Raw genomic sequence first — 16,114 nt, 5'->3', positions numbered from 1 at the left:
AAAAGAAGAAGACAGGAGAATTAATGACAGTTTCCTGACAGCTCACCAGTGTGCTTCCTTCCACTTTAAGGCAGTCATATTTATTGACTTCTGGAGTGCTTTTGTGTCCTGACATAAAACAGCTCACATAAACGTGACAAGACTTCTCGCAAGTGCCACCGTCAGACCAAACGATCAAGTGACTTGGGATGCTACGATTAACTTCTTGACATCTCATCTTGATGTGTTTGATAATGCGAATGACATGGGTAGCAGCAAGCAAATGACATGGGTAACAGCCACCAAAATATTATTTTTATCAACTCTAGTCCGATTCTTTAGTGTTGTTTTTAATTAGAGATAACGATAACAAAACTAATTTCTTGAAAATCCTTTTTTTGGTAGGATCATGCCGTAACGATAACAAGCCAAACACGCGTCTTGGACAAGGCCTTCGTCGTGGGGGGGCAACAAGGTATGTTGTCCCGGGCCTCAGGACCATAGGGGCCTCTGAATGACCCTTAATTTATTTTTTGCTTTCACGTATTTCTTTTTTATTTAAATCATTGTCTGATTAAATATTATGTTCTAGTCGACAAATACTTAAAAATTTTAACATATTAAATATTTCAAAATGTATAATTTTTTACATTCACGCAGAGACACGTCGGATGGCTTTTAGCTGGAACTTTTATTAACAATGGGGGACTCACAGCCACTCAACTCTCAACAACTCCTATCTCACCCTCTTACGCTCACCCACCTCTTTGTCTGCGCCAAATTGGTAAAGCTGGTCATATTGTAGGGGACAGTGGCCCCTTGGGGATGCCGGTAACAATATGCAGTCCACTGAGCTTGATCAAAAACTGGATTTCACTGATGTTATATAGTGGGGCAAATAAGTATTTAGTCAACCACTAATTGTGCAAGTTCTCCCACTTGAAAATATTAGAGAGGCCTGTAATTGTCAACATGGGTAAACCTCAACCATGAGAGACAGAATGTGGAAAAAAATAAAACATTGTTTGATTTTTAAAGAATTTATTTGCAAACCAACCTTAAAAAATAAGTATTTGGTTAATACCAAAAGTTCATCTCAATACTTTGTTATGTACCCTTTGTTGGCATTAATGGAGGCCAAACTTTTTCTGTAACTCGTCACAAGCTTTTCACACACTGTTGCTGGTATTTTGGCCCAATCCTCCATGCAGATCTCCTCTAGGGCAGTGATGTTTTGGGGCTGTCGTTGGGTAACACGGACTTTCAACTCCCTCCACAGATTTTCTACGGGGTTGAGATCTGGAGACTGGCTAGGTCACTCCAGGACCTTGAAATGCTTCTTACGAAGCCAGAAAAACAGCCCAAAAGCATGATGTTTCCACTCCCATACTTCACAGTGGGTATGGGGTTCTTCGGATGCAATTCAGTATTCTTTCTCCTCCAAACACAAGAACCTGTGTTTCTACCAAAAAGTTCTATTTTGGTTTCATCTGACAATAACACATCCTCCAAGTCCTCTTCTGCATCATCCAAATGCTTTCAAGCGAACCGCGGACGGGCCTGGACGTGTACTGGCTTCAGCAGGGGGACACGTCTGGCAGTGCAGGATTTGAGTCCCTGGCGGCGCATTGTGTTATTGATAGTAGCCTTTGCTACTGTGGTCCCAGCTCTCTGTAGGCATTTCACTTGGTCCCCCCGTGTGGTTCTGGGATTTTTGCTCACAGTCCTTGTTATCATTTTGACGCCACGGGTTGAGATCTTGCAAGCAGCCCCAGATCGAGGGAGATTATCAGTGGTCTTGTATGTCTTCCATTTTCTAATAATTGCTCCAACGGTTGATTTCTTTACACCAAGCATTTTACCTATTGCAGATTCAGTCTTCCCAGCCTGGTGCAGGTCTACAATTTTGTCTCTGGTGTCCTTCGACAGCTCTTTGGTCTTGGCCATAGTGGAGTTTGGAGTGTGACTGACTAAGGTAACGGACAGGTGTCTTTTATACCGATAATGAGTTAAAACAGGTGCCATTAATACAGGTAACGAGTGGAGCCTCGTTAGAAGAAGTTAGACCTCTAACAGCTAGAAATCTTGCTTGTTTGTAGGTGACCAAATACTTATTTTCCACTCTAATTTGGAAATAAATTATTTAAAAATTAAACAATGTGATTTTCTTTTTTTTTTCCACATTCTGTCTCTCATGGTTGAGGTTTACCCATGTTGACAATTACAGGCCTCTCTAATATTTTCAAGTTGGAGAACTTGCACAATTGGTGATTTACTAAATACTTATTTGCCCTACTGTTAATGACTTTGCTGTCAAAACATCTAGGTGCATCACTGTTTGAGGGCTTGATAACCCCGGGGATGTGGAGGGTGCAGGCACAGGATGTTTAGTTATACTGTTTTGTTGCTTAGCAGGCAGGCATAGCACTCTCAGCTGTACTGTCTTGTAGCATACATGGGCAATAGATGGAAATTGTTTGTTTATATTGTGTAACATCATATTACCGTCTGTTAAATTTAACTGCCCATCTCAAATTAATAAATTTGAAAATTTACACCGTCATTGCTTGCAAAGTGTTAAAGTACTGCGTATGTGTTCGGGTGGGGTTGGGGTACTATAATGGTCTGTTGTCCCCGGACCCCTGCAAGTCTGTTGACAGCTCCTGGTCTTGGATGACTAAAAATTAACAAGATATTTGCCAGTTTACGTCTGACGAAGCGAGACGACACGAAAATGCTAATTAGCTTTAGTCAGATGTTCACAATAAAGGACCCTACCACCCCGCTTGTCGTACATGTAGTTTGTTGGATTGCATCCTACCCATTGTTAGGTCACATGACATGTGCCAACCGAAATGCATTATCATAGCACTCTGTAAAGTACTTCATTTTAATTTTTCGTGTTTGATTATATCACACAAGAAAAAAAGGCTAGTTATAGACACTTGACATTACAGGCTTTTCCATTTTCAAAATAATGTGTTAAATCACATTATGTGCATAAGAAAAGCATATGCGGATTATTGTTTTTTTTTTGTTTTTTTTTCATTTGACAATAATTATACTAAAACCTACATTTTACTAACTAAAACTCGACTAAGACATTTAGAAACGACCTAATACAAAGACTAATAGGTGTTTTTATCCAAAAGACAAGATTAAAACTAAAAGGGCTGCCAACGACAACACTGCTCCAAAGACCAAATTTTACATAAAGCGGGTGAAAAATCTGCATACACAGGAACATAGTCACATGATAAAAAATTCATGTCCTGTTTAATGCAATGCAGCGTTTTTCCCTTCTCCCTTTGGTGGAGATATGAACAATTTAGATTCAAACTCCCCCCCCCAGTCGAAGAGAAAAGGGCAGAGGAGGATATAGCTATAGGCAGTGATGCTTCTTCCTGTTACGGTGCTGTAAAAGCTAATCAAGAGTCCCAGGGCAAAGTTGTGGTGTCTGTGATATCACCTTCCCACACACTGCCTGATCAATTTTCAATTTCTGCAGCTTAGCCCCCCCATCAACCCGCAACATTTGCTCTACAAAAAAAAAAAAAAAAAGCCAAGATTTAGGAGAGGATATTGCCTTCAAAATGATGGCTTGAATGATTTATAATGCATCAGCAACATGGGTGTTTCCGGGGGTGCTGTTATCACTGGGTTATTATTCCCATCTGCAAACGCTGCGGCCCAAGCATGTATCCATACGTACTGAGGATGCTCCAGATGAGCCCATCTCCATCAGCACTTACATAAAGGACATGTATATGATGGACTATTATGCTTTGGAAGTTATGCACACAGAGCACCTGCTGACTGAAAATAAATGAAAAGTCCCCCCTCACATCCAATCTGAGGATTAAGAGGCATCCATTGCTTGGGGCTAAGTGTTGATAAAGGATTATTTGCCAGCAAAGTTACTCTGTCGGCTCAATACAGTGAAAAGGCAGCAAACCTTGAAGACATATTTAGCTCAGATTATTGAATCAACAAGAACATCCACCAACACTTGATACTTTGGATTTAGCAAGTCCTAACCTAGTTTTAAACGCCCACCCACATTATAAGACACACCTAATGGTCTCCCAAGTTGCCCGTTTAGGTAAGGCAACACAGCTTTTTTTGTGAAGTACATTTCATACACACTTACCGTAATTTTCGGACTATGATTTACACCTGACTATAAACCACCACCCACCAAATTTGACACGAAAATGGCATTTGTTCATAGATAAGCCGAATTATACCATAAGCCGCAGCTGTCCTCACTGGTTTATGGGATATTTAAACCAAAATATATTACCTGGTACACTTCATTTGACAGCGGCATCATAAGACTGTCATAAAACCTAATGAACCACCATGAAGCTTGGAACAAATTGGATGAAAAGCCTCATTGCTTCAAGAAGCTTCATTTGGCCATCATTGCTTCCTTGGGGGAGAAAGTCAACCTCTGCTGCCACCTTTTTTTCAACACTGTTGTCGTCCAACATGCCTCCTAGCATGCATTGCAGTGATACAAATGTAAATAAAAATTAAATTTCATGTTCTTTGCTAATTATTTCTGCAGTTACTGCTCCAGTCGTTTCATTAATTGCTAGTTATGCTATTTGGTAACAGTTTATTTGACAGTGGCACCATGAGACTGTCATTAGACAATCATAATTATGACATGACACTGGCATGAGTATTAATGAATGCTTATAACTGATCTCATTTTGTGTCATCCGGCAAATTATCTCACTTTTCAATGGCTGTAAATGATCTGAGCTGGACATAAATAGAGTTAGTGACATAATTTGCCGGATGGCACGTAATGAGTCTATTTAAGTCTATTCAGGGGTGCTGGAGAGGAGGGTCCATCGGGAAGTCGAATCTCGGATTCAGGAGGAGCAGTGTGGTTTTCGTCCCGGCCGTGGAACAGTGGACCAGCTCTACACCCTCTGCAGGGTCCTCGAGGGTGCATGGGAGTTTGCCCAACCAGTCTATATGTGTTTTGTGGATCTGGAGAAGGCGTTCGACTGTGTACCTTGGGGAGTCCTGTGGGGGGTGCTCCGGGAGTACGGGGTACCGAGCCCCTTGGTACGGGCTGTTCGGTCTTTGTACGACTGGTGTCAGAGTCTGGTCCGCATTGCCGGCAGTAAGTCGAATTCGTTCCCAGTAAGGGCTGGACTCCGCCAAGGCTTCCCTTTGTCACCGATTATGTTCATAACTTTTATGGACAGAATTCCTAGGCGCAGCCGAAGCATTGAGGGGGTCCGGTTAGGTGACCTCAGCATTGAATCTCTGCTTTTTGCAGATGATGTGGTGCTGTTGGCTTCATGAAGCAGTGACCTCCAACTCTCACTGGAACGGTTCGCGGCCGAGTGTGAAGCAGTTGGGATGAAGATCAGCACATCCAAATCCGAGACCATGGTCCTCAGTCGGAAAAGGGTGGAGTGCCCTCTCCGGGTCGGGGATAAGATCCTGCCCCAAGTTGAGGAGTTCAAATATCTTGGGGTCTTGTTCACAAGTGAGGGTAGGAGGGAGCGAGAGGCGAATCGGTGCAGCGTCTGCAGTAATGCGGACGTTGCACCGGTCCGTAGTGGTGGAGAAGGAGCTGAGCCGAAAGGCAAAGCTCTCGATTTACCAGTCGATCTACGTTCCTACTCTCACCTATGGTCACGAGCTGCGGGTCGTGACCGAAAGAGCAAGATCCCGGATGCAAGCGGCCAAGATGAGTTTCCTTCGCAGGGTGTCCGGGCTCTCCCTTAGAGATAGTGTGAGAAGCTCGGTCATCTGGGAGGGACTCGGCGTTGAGGCTCTACTCCTCTGCTTTGAGAGGAGCCAGCTGAGGTGACTCGGGCATCTGTTTTGGATGCCTCCTGGACGCCTCTCTGGAGAGGTGTATGTCCCACCGGCGGGAGGCCCCGGGGAAGGTGCAGGACACGCTGGAGAGACTATGTCTCTCAGCTGGCCTGGGAACGCCTTGGGATGCCACCGGAGGAGCTGGTTGAAGTGGCTTGGGAGAGGGAAGTCTGGGCTTCCCTGTTAAAGCTGCTGCCCCCGCGACCCGACCCCGGAGCAAGCGGAAGATGACGGATGGATGGATGGATGGATGGATGGATGGATGGATGGATGGATGGATGGATGGATGGATGGATGGATGGATGGATGGATGGATGGATGGATGGATGGATGGATGGATGGATGGATGGATGGATGGACACGTAATGATATCTGCCATATGCAGTCATTAATGCCCATATTAGTGTTGTGTCATAATTACGACGATCTTATGGCAGTCTAAGGAAGCTGCTGTCACATGAAGTGTTACCTGCTTATGCAAATAAATCAACCAATTAACTGGTAACACTTTATTTGACTGCCTCATCATGAGACTGTCATAAAACCAAATGAACCACCATGAAGCTTCATTGCTTCAAGAAGCTTCATTTGCCCATCACTGCTTCCTTGGGGGAGACAGTCAACCTCTGCTGCCACCTGCTTTCAACACTGTTGTCGTCCAACGTGCCTCTTAGCTTGCATTGCAGCGCTACAGATGTAAATAACAATCAAAATTTCGGGGGTTCAAAAATTCATGTTCTTTTATAATTATTTATTCAGTTACTGTTCCAATTGTTTCATTAATTGCTACTGATGTATTTGCTAACATTTTATTTGACAAGATTGTCATAAGACCATCATAATTATGATATGACACTGTCATGAGCCTTAATGAACGCTTATGATAGATGTCATTTTGTATCATTTGTCAAATTATCTCACTTTGAATGGATGTAAAAGTTCTGAGCTGGACATAAATGGAGTTGTGGGAGTCTTATGACGCTTCTGCCAAATAAAGTGTTACCTCTTAACCCAAATAAATCAAATAAGCCACACTGGACGACAAGTTAAAAGATTCAAAATGAAGGGAAAAAAGTAGCGCTTTATAGTCCAAAAATGGCGGTACTTGTATTACTTAAAGGGGAAGTTCAGAATTTTTTCGTTAGGCGTAATTTTGAAGTTAGCAGGGGTTTAATTAGTTGGGTAATTAGTTGGTTTCAAAATACCCAGTGCAGTTTGTTAGTTATTTGTTAGTTGCAGAGGTGTGGAGTGGCTAAGCTAGCAGGAGTCAATAGTCCTTGCGAGCATGCCAATGAAATAACATATGCACGCATGAGTATCACCGATGACCCATGCAATCAATAATGTTGGCTACGTTTTCAGGATAAAGTTTAAGGATTATGCCTAATGTCAAAAATTCAGAAGTTCCTCTTTAAGGCCCTTTTAGGGATCAACATTTTTACACATTAAAAAACAATGTTCAGAAATGTTTGCACCCCTAGTTAAAACTAGTGGTGTAATGATTAGAGGTGGGAATCTTGGGGCACCTAACGATTCGATAACGATTCAGAGGCTACGATAAATTGATTATTGATGTACCCCCTGCTTTTTTAATGTTCTGTGCATTAGTTCCAAAAGTGTTCAAAAATCCTCTCAGGCTAACCCAAACTAATATTTCAGTATCAAGTTAACAGTGAAAAGCAGTAAATAAAATACTCAAGTCCCTATTTTGTATCAGCAGCTTTAAACTAACTTTTTCCTCATGATGTATGTAGAATAAAGAATACTGTAGTCATGTACGAAGAGAATCTGAATTGAAAATATTGCTCTTGAGTTTGGCAGTGACATCGGATATCACGTTTTCTCGTCGGGGGAAAAAAAAACAGGTCACGTGTATTACCACGCTATGAGCGCTGTTGGCGGCCAACAAACAACTGGCTACCTCTCAGGATGCTAACAGTGGAAGACGTAGGAGAAGAACCACAAACGGCTGCATTTGCTTATTGGACATACAGACATGACTTCACATTTCTCTCCAATAAAGATGACCAAAAATATCTCCGTGCGTCGCAAACTTTGCGCTGGCTGAAAAGGGCAGTCGACCATTAATAATTCTACATCTAATTGAAGGAACCACTTGGAATTACAGCACAACTCGACAAAAATCGAAACAAATTCATCAGGTAACGAGACAGACAGCACTTTTACAGTTTGTAACCAACCTTTACGTACATTTTATAGTTATAGTTTGTAACCATAGGCGGAGTGTGACTGTGTGTGTGTGTGTGGGGGGGGGGGGGGGGTCAAAAGAGCGACTCAAAAATCAAAAGTTTGGACACGGCTCATCATTTGTGCTTTTTATATATTTTCACTACTATTGTAAATTCTCACTGAAAATATCAAAACTATGAATGACCATGAGGAATTATGTACTTGAAAACAGGTTTTAGATTCTACATTCTTCAAAGTATCCACCCTTGAGGTGTCTCCAAACCTTTGGCCTATACTGCATTCAGTATGAAATACTTTGTAGGATTCTTGTTCATTTCATTTGTTTATTGCTTTACAACTTTTATAGACAGCATTTTAAAGGCTGTCTTTATTTTAAAGGGGGAGTTCAGAATTTTTGACATTAGGCTTAATCTTCGAGTTAGCGGGGGTTTAATTAGTCGTTGGAGTTGTTTTGAACAAATTCCGTGCAGTTTGTCAATTATTTGTTAGTTTCAGGGCTCCGGAGTGGCTGAGCTAGCGCAAGTCAATGGTGGTTGAAATCAACTCCATCGACTAACTAAACCCCTGCTAACTCGAAGATAAAGCCTTATCTGAAAAATTCAATTACATGCGATTAAATGTTTCTGTTGAGGCAGCAAAGGGAGAAAAATTGGGAAAAGTAACTGACAAATTACTTTTAAAGTAACTTAGTTACTTTTATAATAAAGTAATCAGTAAAGTAACTAGATTACTTTTTTGAGGAGTAATCAGTAATTAAATTACTTTTTCAAGTAATCTGTGACAACACTGGTCATTTGGCAACTAGGTCTACATATATGTGATATTTACCGTAGCCGTATGTGGCCGTATGTTTGTAGCAGCTGTTGACCATTGTCAGGTATTGTTTTTTTTTATCTAGCGGCATGAGTTGAACTTGATATTTACTCTCGGTCTGTTCCTCATTGTGTCCCAAAGACCGCGCTGACTATTTCAGTTCCACTTCACATGGTTTAAATCAGTAATCGGAATTTGGATGTGAATCGTTCTCAAATCTTCCACGGCCGAATCGCGAATAATCTATGAATCGGAAATTTCCCACGCCTGTAGTAACAATACATCAATGTGGTTCAATACACCGATCTGTTAACCAATCAAATCAATTGAAAAACAAAACTGCAATCAACTCTTTCATTTTTTTGGTATAATGTAATGATATATTGAAAATGACAGAAGCACATCATTAGGAATTTATAGCCAACATCAAAAGACTGTTTTGGGGAGTTTTAATGCACTTTACCCACTGCAGCAGGATATAGTTTCCTTTTCCAGAAGCTGTGCTTGTTCAGCCGTCAAAGCCGCTATCGCTCTCAGAGATTATATGATTACTTCCACCAAAGTGAGAACTAGGAGAGGAGGGATGCAGTAGCGACTGTACTGTATATACACTCGATATGCTCAGAGATAGTAAGAGCATTAAGGCATGGCAGGAGTATATGTGCATGCCTGTCATGTTTGTTGACTGTTTGTAGCGATTCACAGGATCCAGTGTAGTCCATGGGCTCAACATTAGGAAAACAGACTATGCGTGATGTGTCATCGCATAAGTCTGATGTCTTGCGCGCGATATGAAGATGTATTACACATGAAAGTGGGAGAAAGTGACCAGCTGCACCTGCTCCACTGTCTACATGGAAACAGCTGCAAAATCCTCTATGGAGGCAGAAGCAGCCTGACCAAAGACGGAAGAGTTGTTGGAGGCTATGTGGCTCATTTTCTTTGCTCAGCTGGGATGTGGGATCAGTGGCCCGGATGGTGGTGTCTGTGATGCATTTCTGTGGCAAGGCTGGGTCAACATGATTGAAGTGGCTTTGCTAGTTGGGCTTCAGTCATGGGAGGAGGATCCCGGAGGAGGGGTTTAACGGTTGAAGAGAAGGAAAATGGATGTTATAGTTTCCCCAATGTGTGTGGCTAACTATGGAAGCCTAGGGCCATTTTAAAGCAAGCAGAGAGGAGCAGTGCAATTCCATTTTGTGGTGCAGAAACACGAGCGGCACACTGATCAGAGGCACACGTACTGCAGCTTCTTAAGAAATGAAGGCAGAGATATGGATGCAGGCCTACTGTACAGCTGCATACATATATTATATACACATATATAATCTTAAAGAAAACCTCACAGTTTAAAGTATTTTATTTGACTATCTTACAGTATTTTACTTTTGAAACTACAAGGTAAGGTACAGTCCATTGTTGTAACAATATAAAAAAATTAAAAAAGTCTGACACATATACTATACTTTACCTGCATAACAACCTGTACTATAATGATACCACAACAAACACCTAAAGAATCAATGAAAGTAGTGGTAAAATTGATTATTTATAAAAAATAAAATAAAATAATTTTTTAAAAAAAAGTTACAAAGTTACATTTTGGGGGAGGGGTTCGGTGTTCTTTGTTCGTTACTTACATGACCATACATAAGGTACACAATGGGTTATGAGTTGTCCGATATTTTTGGGTAGACGATCATTTCGGCCAATAAAAGCATATTAAAATGATATCCGACAATATCGACATTAATTGTTCATTATCGGTTTTGGGCCAATATGCATATGGCCGTGCCTTACTGGCACTTTACATTTGCATTTTATCCCAAAAAATGATGTCTGCACTATTTTGACTACCTACAACAATAATTAAAGTTGTCTAATAAAGGCACTTTTTCCATAACTTCAGTTGAATTTGTTATTTTTCACAGAAGTTTATTTGGAAAACCTTGAAGTTGTTACATTTATCATTATTATAGCATCCAATGAGGCATCACAATTACAATTCCAAGTCCATGACTGCACATATATATATATATTTTTTTTGGGGGGGGTAATATCAGGATATCTGTTAAAAAGTAATTATCAGACCTTTCTAGTAAATAGGAACCATATAAGTGTCTAGCAGTTGCCAAAGCAATACATTAAGACACAGAAAAAAAAAAATATATATATTTTTTAAAAGCTAATGATCAAAACCATGACATGATTTTTTTTTTTTAAAAAAAAGCTAATGATCTAAACCATGACATCTGACCCCTGACCCTTGATCTCTGTATATTGTATGCAGAACACAGAAATTTTAAGTAGTGTCAGAGATATACATACATCAAAAGAGATTAGAAACAATGGCTATAGCATACCAATAAACATTTCTCCCGCTGCTACCCATGCCAGAATAACAATACTATCATACAAACATATATAAACCAGTAGTTATTGTTATTATTAATAATAGTCGTGGTACAAGTTGTAATAGCAGCAGTTAACGCATGCTTTCTTATTACAATATACTTACCACAGTAAATGTACTTTTATTATACATCATTATTTGGGAATAAGGTTTTGTAAATCTACTGATAAACTCATCTATGTTATATTCCAATATTCATCTCCGAGCTGTCTACTGATGGAAGAACTATGTATGAAAGAACCTACAGAGGCTAAGCAGTAACCTACTTTTTAAACGCATGGAGAGATAAGTTCCCTTGTGATTTTAAGTCCTCGCGCACTCCCCGATAACACTGAGCTAAAATAGTATTTCTGCTTTCCTCAAAACATGCATTGGAAGCCACTATTAAAAGACAACATTTTTTTAAAAAGTAAGATGCAAATTTGTAGAATTCTATATTCTCAATGTTAAGTGGCTCGTTCAGAACAGAAAAATCCCTGATCCCACCTGTGTGCCAACTGTGACATCGCCAAGGCCGATGAAGAAAATAATGTCTTTACTGACTGTACTGGACTGTCTGTGCTAACGGATGTTTCTTCTGTTACTCTAGTGAGCAGTTTCTGCTACATTTTATCATTAATCCCTGTTGTGTTCTTAGAAAACACAATTTCTAGCTTATTTTTAACTGCTGCAAGAGGGTAAAAACCCTCTGATCGTGATAAAACGCATCAGGTCCAACTTTTTAATCAGGACATAGCAAGGACATAGGACAGCGTGATTGAGTGTGTGTATTTAGAGGACACACAGCACCGAGGACTTCATCAGTCTCTCCCCCCCACCAACAGCACCTCAGAGGTCCTCTGTGCTTTGATCTCTACCTGCTGAAGCACTGCCAAGGGAGGAACAGAGGGAAAGGGAAAGACAGCACGAGTTCTCCCTCATCATCCCAGAAATATTGATCGTCTCATCACTGTGGCCTCGCTGCCCGTAATAAATACGACTCGGGTGGTTGGTGCAGGCTGGTGAGGGAGGCGGGGTGTTGTGCTGAATCTAAGGGAGGTTATTAGCCTTTAATGCAACATGGCACTCCAGCGAGTTCACCCCATTAAGCAGCCTTCTCCCAAATTCTTAGATCCCAAAAGGATATGTATGCATTCAGCCAGTCCAATTCATTTTCACGATCATCCAGAATCAAGATCGTTTTTGTTTTCAATTGGCAGACTAAAAGACACACTGGACTGGACTGTAACATGCAAGTTACTATGCCTTGGCAGAACAGTTGTGAGTTAGGTCATGAGCAAAGGTGCCAAATAATTGATGGGGGCCTATCCATAAAATTTGAGGGTATTGGTCAAAATTTAACAATTCTTGACTGGTGATCACATCTTGCGTCAGTTTGCCACCTGAGCCAGCTAGCATTTGGTTGTGGGAGTTTTTGGTCATGAAAATTGGCATATACAGTGTATCACAAAAGTGAGTACACCCCTCGCATTTCTGCAGATATTTAAGTACCGTATTTTTCGGATTATATGTCGCTTTTTTTTTTTTTTTTCATATTTTGGCTGGGGGTGCGACATATACTCTAGAGTGACTTATGTGTGAAATTATTAACACATTATGATATAATTTCACGTTATTTTGGTGTTTTGGAGTGACACTGATGGTTTTGTAAACTTGTTAGCATGTTCTTATGCTATAGTTATCTGAATAACTCTTAATAGCTATGGCCACGTTCGCGTTCTGCCTTTGGCAATGTATGTTCAATTGTATTATTGACTTTTTTATACTGAAATGGATGCATTTAGTTTGTGGCGCTTTCATGCCCACGTGGGGGCGCACTCGCACTTGTTTACGTGAAGAAGAGTGCTCACACACCAGAAGAAGACTGACAGCTACGTAGCTCTGAGTGAGTGAGTGAGTGGGCGAGTTAAGGCCGAGTTATACTTCCGCGTCAGACCTGCGCCGTCAAGGAAGACCCGAGTTACGACCCTGCGCCGTAGCCTGATGCGCGCCTCTCGAAACTTCTAACCTTCGCGTCGCGTAGACGCGTATGACGTGGCAGAAACAGACTGTGATTGGTCAGCTCAGACTGTTTCCGGTTCAGCGCGAGATCACCGCCATTGCAGAATAGAATCAAACATTTTCAACACGTAAAAATGGACCAAGCCGACGGGAGTATGATCGAAGAGCAAGTCTCGTCAAGACGTTATTGTGATTGCCAAATGGCAAGGTCGGCGATTGAAGGAAAAAAAAAAAAAAAAAATGGAAGAACCACCGAGACGTGTGTGTTCGGAATCGAGTGGCCACACGAAGCGGTGACCCAGTCGGCCAAAAACTGCCAACTTTTTATCACATTTGTCGTATTTTTGGTTGGTGCACTTCATCATTTATTGTGTACATATGTTTGCTGTGAGTCTGACTTATTTAGGTGTCACACTTCAAGTATATGAATAAAGCACAGATTTGGTGTCAAAAGAGTTGTTTTGATCTTTAATTTTCAATAACAGACAGTTCACACACGATACATCATCACTGATTGAGAGTGCCTCGGTGCTTTTTATGACAACGTTAAAATCAAGGCTCCCAACGCAGTTTGGGAAGTTCCTTATACGCCAGAAATCTGCTACGGCTTCCCACCGGCTGGTTGTAGGACACGGCAAACAAATCGGGCTTTGCAGACCTTGAACGCAGTGCTCGACGCCAGTTTGAAGCTAGCCGCCACAGCTAGCTCTCTCCACCCGAGTCTAAAACTCTCTGTGCGGCATGAAATGTCGGCCAGACTGCCTCGAAACATTTGTATGTTCAATATTTATTCAATGTTGATCAGCAGAATATTTACTTTCAAGAGTTCCATCTTGCATCGTTTATTTTTTTCTCCCTTAAACTAGACTAGCGGAAGTTAACAAGCATGCCCCAAAACCGTACAAACATAACGCCACACCCCTCTAGTGGCTTGGCGGTGAATTACAGAGCAACGCGTTCCCTCACCGCAGAACTATCGAATGTCAAATGCCGCCGTAGTCGCTGCGCCGTCACCGCAACGCGGGAGTATAACTCAGGCTTTAGCGAGAGAGAAAGATGGCTGCGAACCTACGTTCATTGTTTATGCTTTTAAAATATCTCTATTGAGGCAACGCCTGCATGTATAATCTTTTCTGTTGTTGTTGTGTGTTTTCCACCCGCGATTGGACACTTAGAGCCAGTTGTGTGGTTGTTTGAACGATGTGCTAATGCTAGCGAACGCATGCTAACCTGTTAAATTATTGCTGTAATAGTACCTAATTATCATTTATTTACGTTGATGCGATCCTGTTTGCTATCGAGGACCAAATTGATTCAGGAAATTATACGGACCTCCAGCATTGTCATTTGGGAGTTCGCTGTATAGCCAGGACTGAGCCGTAGCGTCCTGGTGAGGACAGTATATTCGCATTTCGTTGTCCATGCACTGTTCACTGTACATTTATTCAGCATGTTGTTCTCTATTGTATTTTTATATTAAATTGCCTTTCAAAATGACATATCTGTTCTATGTGTTGGATTTTGTCAAGTAAATTTCCCCAAAAAATGCTACTTATACACCGGTGCGACTTCTATATGGTTTTTTTTCTCTTCGTTGGGCATTTTATGGCTTGTGCGACTTATACCGTATTTTTCGGACTACAAGTCGCACCTGAGTATATCTTTTCATGGGACAACACTGACAAAATGAAACTTTGACACAATGAAAAGTAGTCTGTGTTCAGCTTAAATAATAGAGTTAATTTATTTTCCCCTTAAAATAACTTAAAATATAGCCATTAATATATAAATCCCTGGCAACAAAAGTGAGTTCACCCCTTCGAAACTACATCCCTAAATTTCCAAATTGAGTACTGCTTGTCAAAATTGAGTAATGCTTGTCATTTTCCCTCCAAAATGTCATGTGACTCGTTACAGGAGTGCTTTCAGCAATGACAAGCAGTACTCAATTTGGACATTTAGAGATGTGTAATTTTTCATAGGGGTGTACTCACTTTTGTTGCCAGGGGTTTCATTTTGTCAGTGTTGTCCCATGAAAAGATATACTTAAATAGCTGCAGAAATGCGAGGGGTGTACTCACTTTTGTGATACACTGTAAGTGCACGTGTTGGGTATTTTCTTACTTTCACAACCCTGACATAATGTTTATGATTGTATTAGCTGCCGCTCTTTGTTACATTAATGTGGGAAGAGTGGAATTTGTACTAGTGTTCCATATAGTCGCCGTGTGGTAATTGTTTTGCAGCTGCTAGATGGATTCAGTGTTCTGTTATACCTTTGTGAGTAAATTCAGTCAGATAATACTAGTTGTAGCTGTCACAATACAAGTTCAAATTGATTGTTTATTTTACATCCACATTGTTTATTTATTTTATTGTTTATTTATTGTCTTATCTGCCTGTGTTGCAATACTACTATCTTATGGTGAAATATATTAGAGTGAACATGTAAGGTTCACGTGTAGTTGTACGTCCATCGTGAGAAGAGAGCGAGCGTGAGCTCACAGACAGAGAAAAAAGAAAGATGGAGAACGGTAACGGAAGACCATGGACTCACGACAAAAATTAACAGGTCTCTTGTGTTTGGACTAAAGGCGCGCACAGTATGATTGTATTTATTTTTAATGGATGTTGTACTTTATTTCATGGATGTTTATTGATATTTCTTTGCTGTTTTAGTTTTTCACGGTGTTGCTCACTCAGCAAAGGAGGAAATAAAGGCGAAAATACATCAGTCGATTCTTGCCCTTTTTCTGTTCCACTCAAATATTCTGAGAGCCGTTAGTTGTGCAGTGAATGCCCACATTTGGCTCATATTCGGATTTTTCTAGCATTAAAATGTATCAAGATGTG

General features: G+C 40.9%; 1 protein-coding gene across 2 annotated transcripts in view; it reads right to left on the bottom strand.

Moving 5' to 3' along the window:
• Positions 1–16,114, bottom strand: part of nlgn3a (neuroligin 3a) — a 431,355-nt gene that overhangs the window by 355,329 nt on the left and 59,912 nt on the right. The gene's annotated exons all lie outside the window — the stretch shown is intronic.

Source organism: Corythoichthys intestinalis, chromosome 11 (genome assembly GCF_030265065.1).
Source record: "Corythoichthys intestinalis isolate RoL2023-P3 chromosome 11, ASM3026506v1, whole genome shotgun sequence".
Classification (NCBI taxonomy): Eukaryota; Metazoa; Chordata; class Actinopteri; order Syngnathiformes; family Syngnathidae; genus Corythoichthys; species Corythoichthys intestinalis.
The sequence above is the reverse complement of the archived record's forward strand: the minus strand, read 5'-3'. Positions and strand labels throughout refer to the sequence as shown.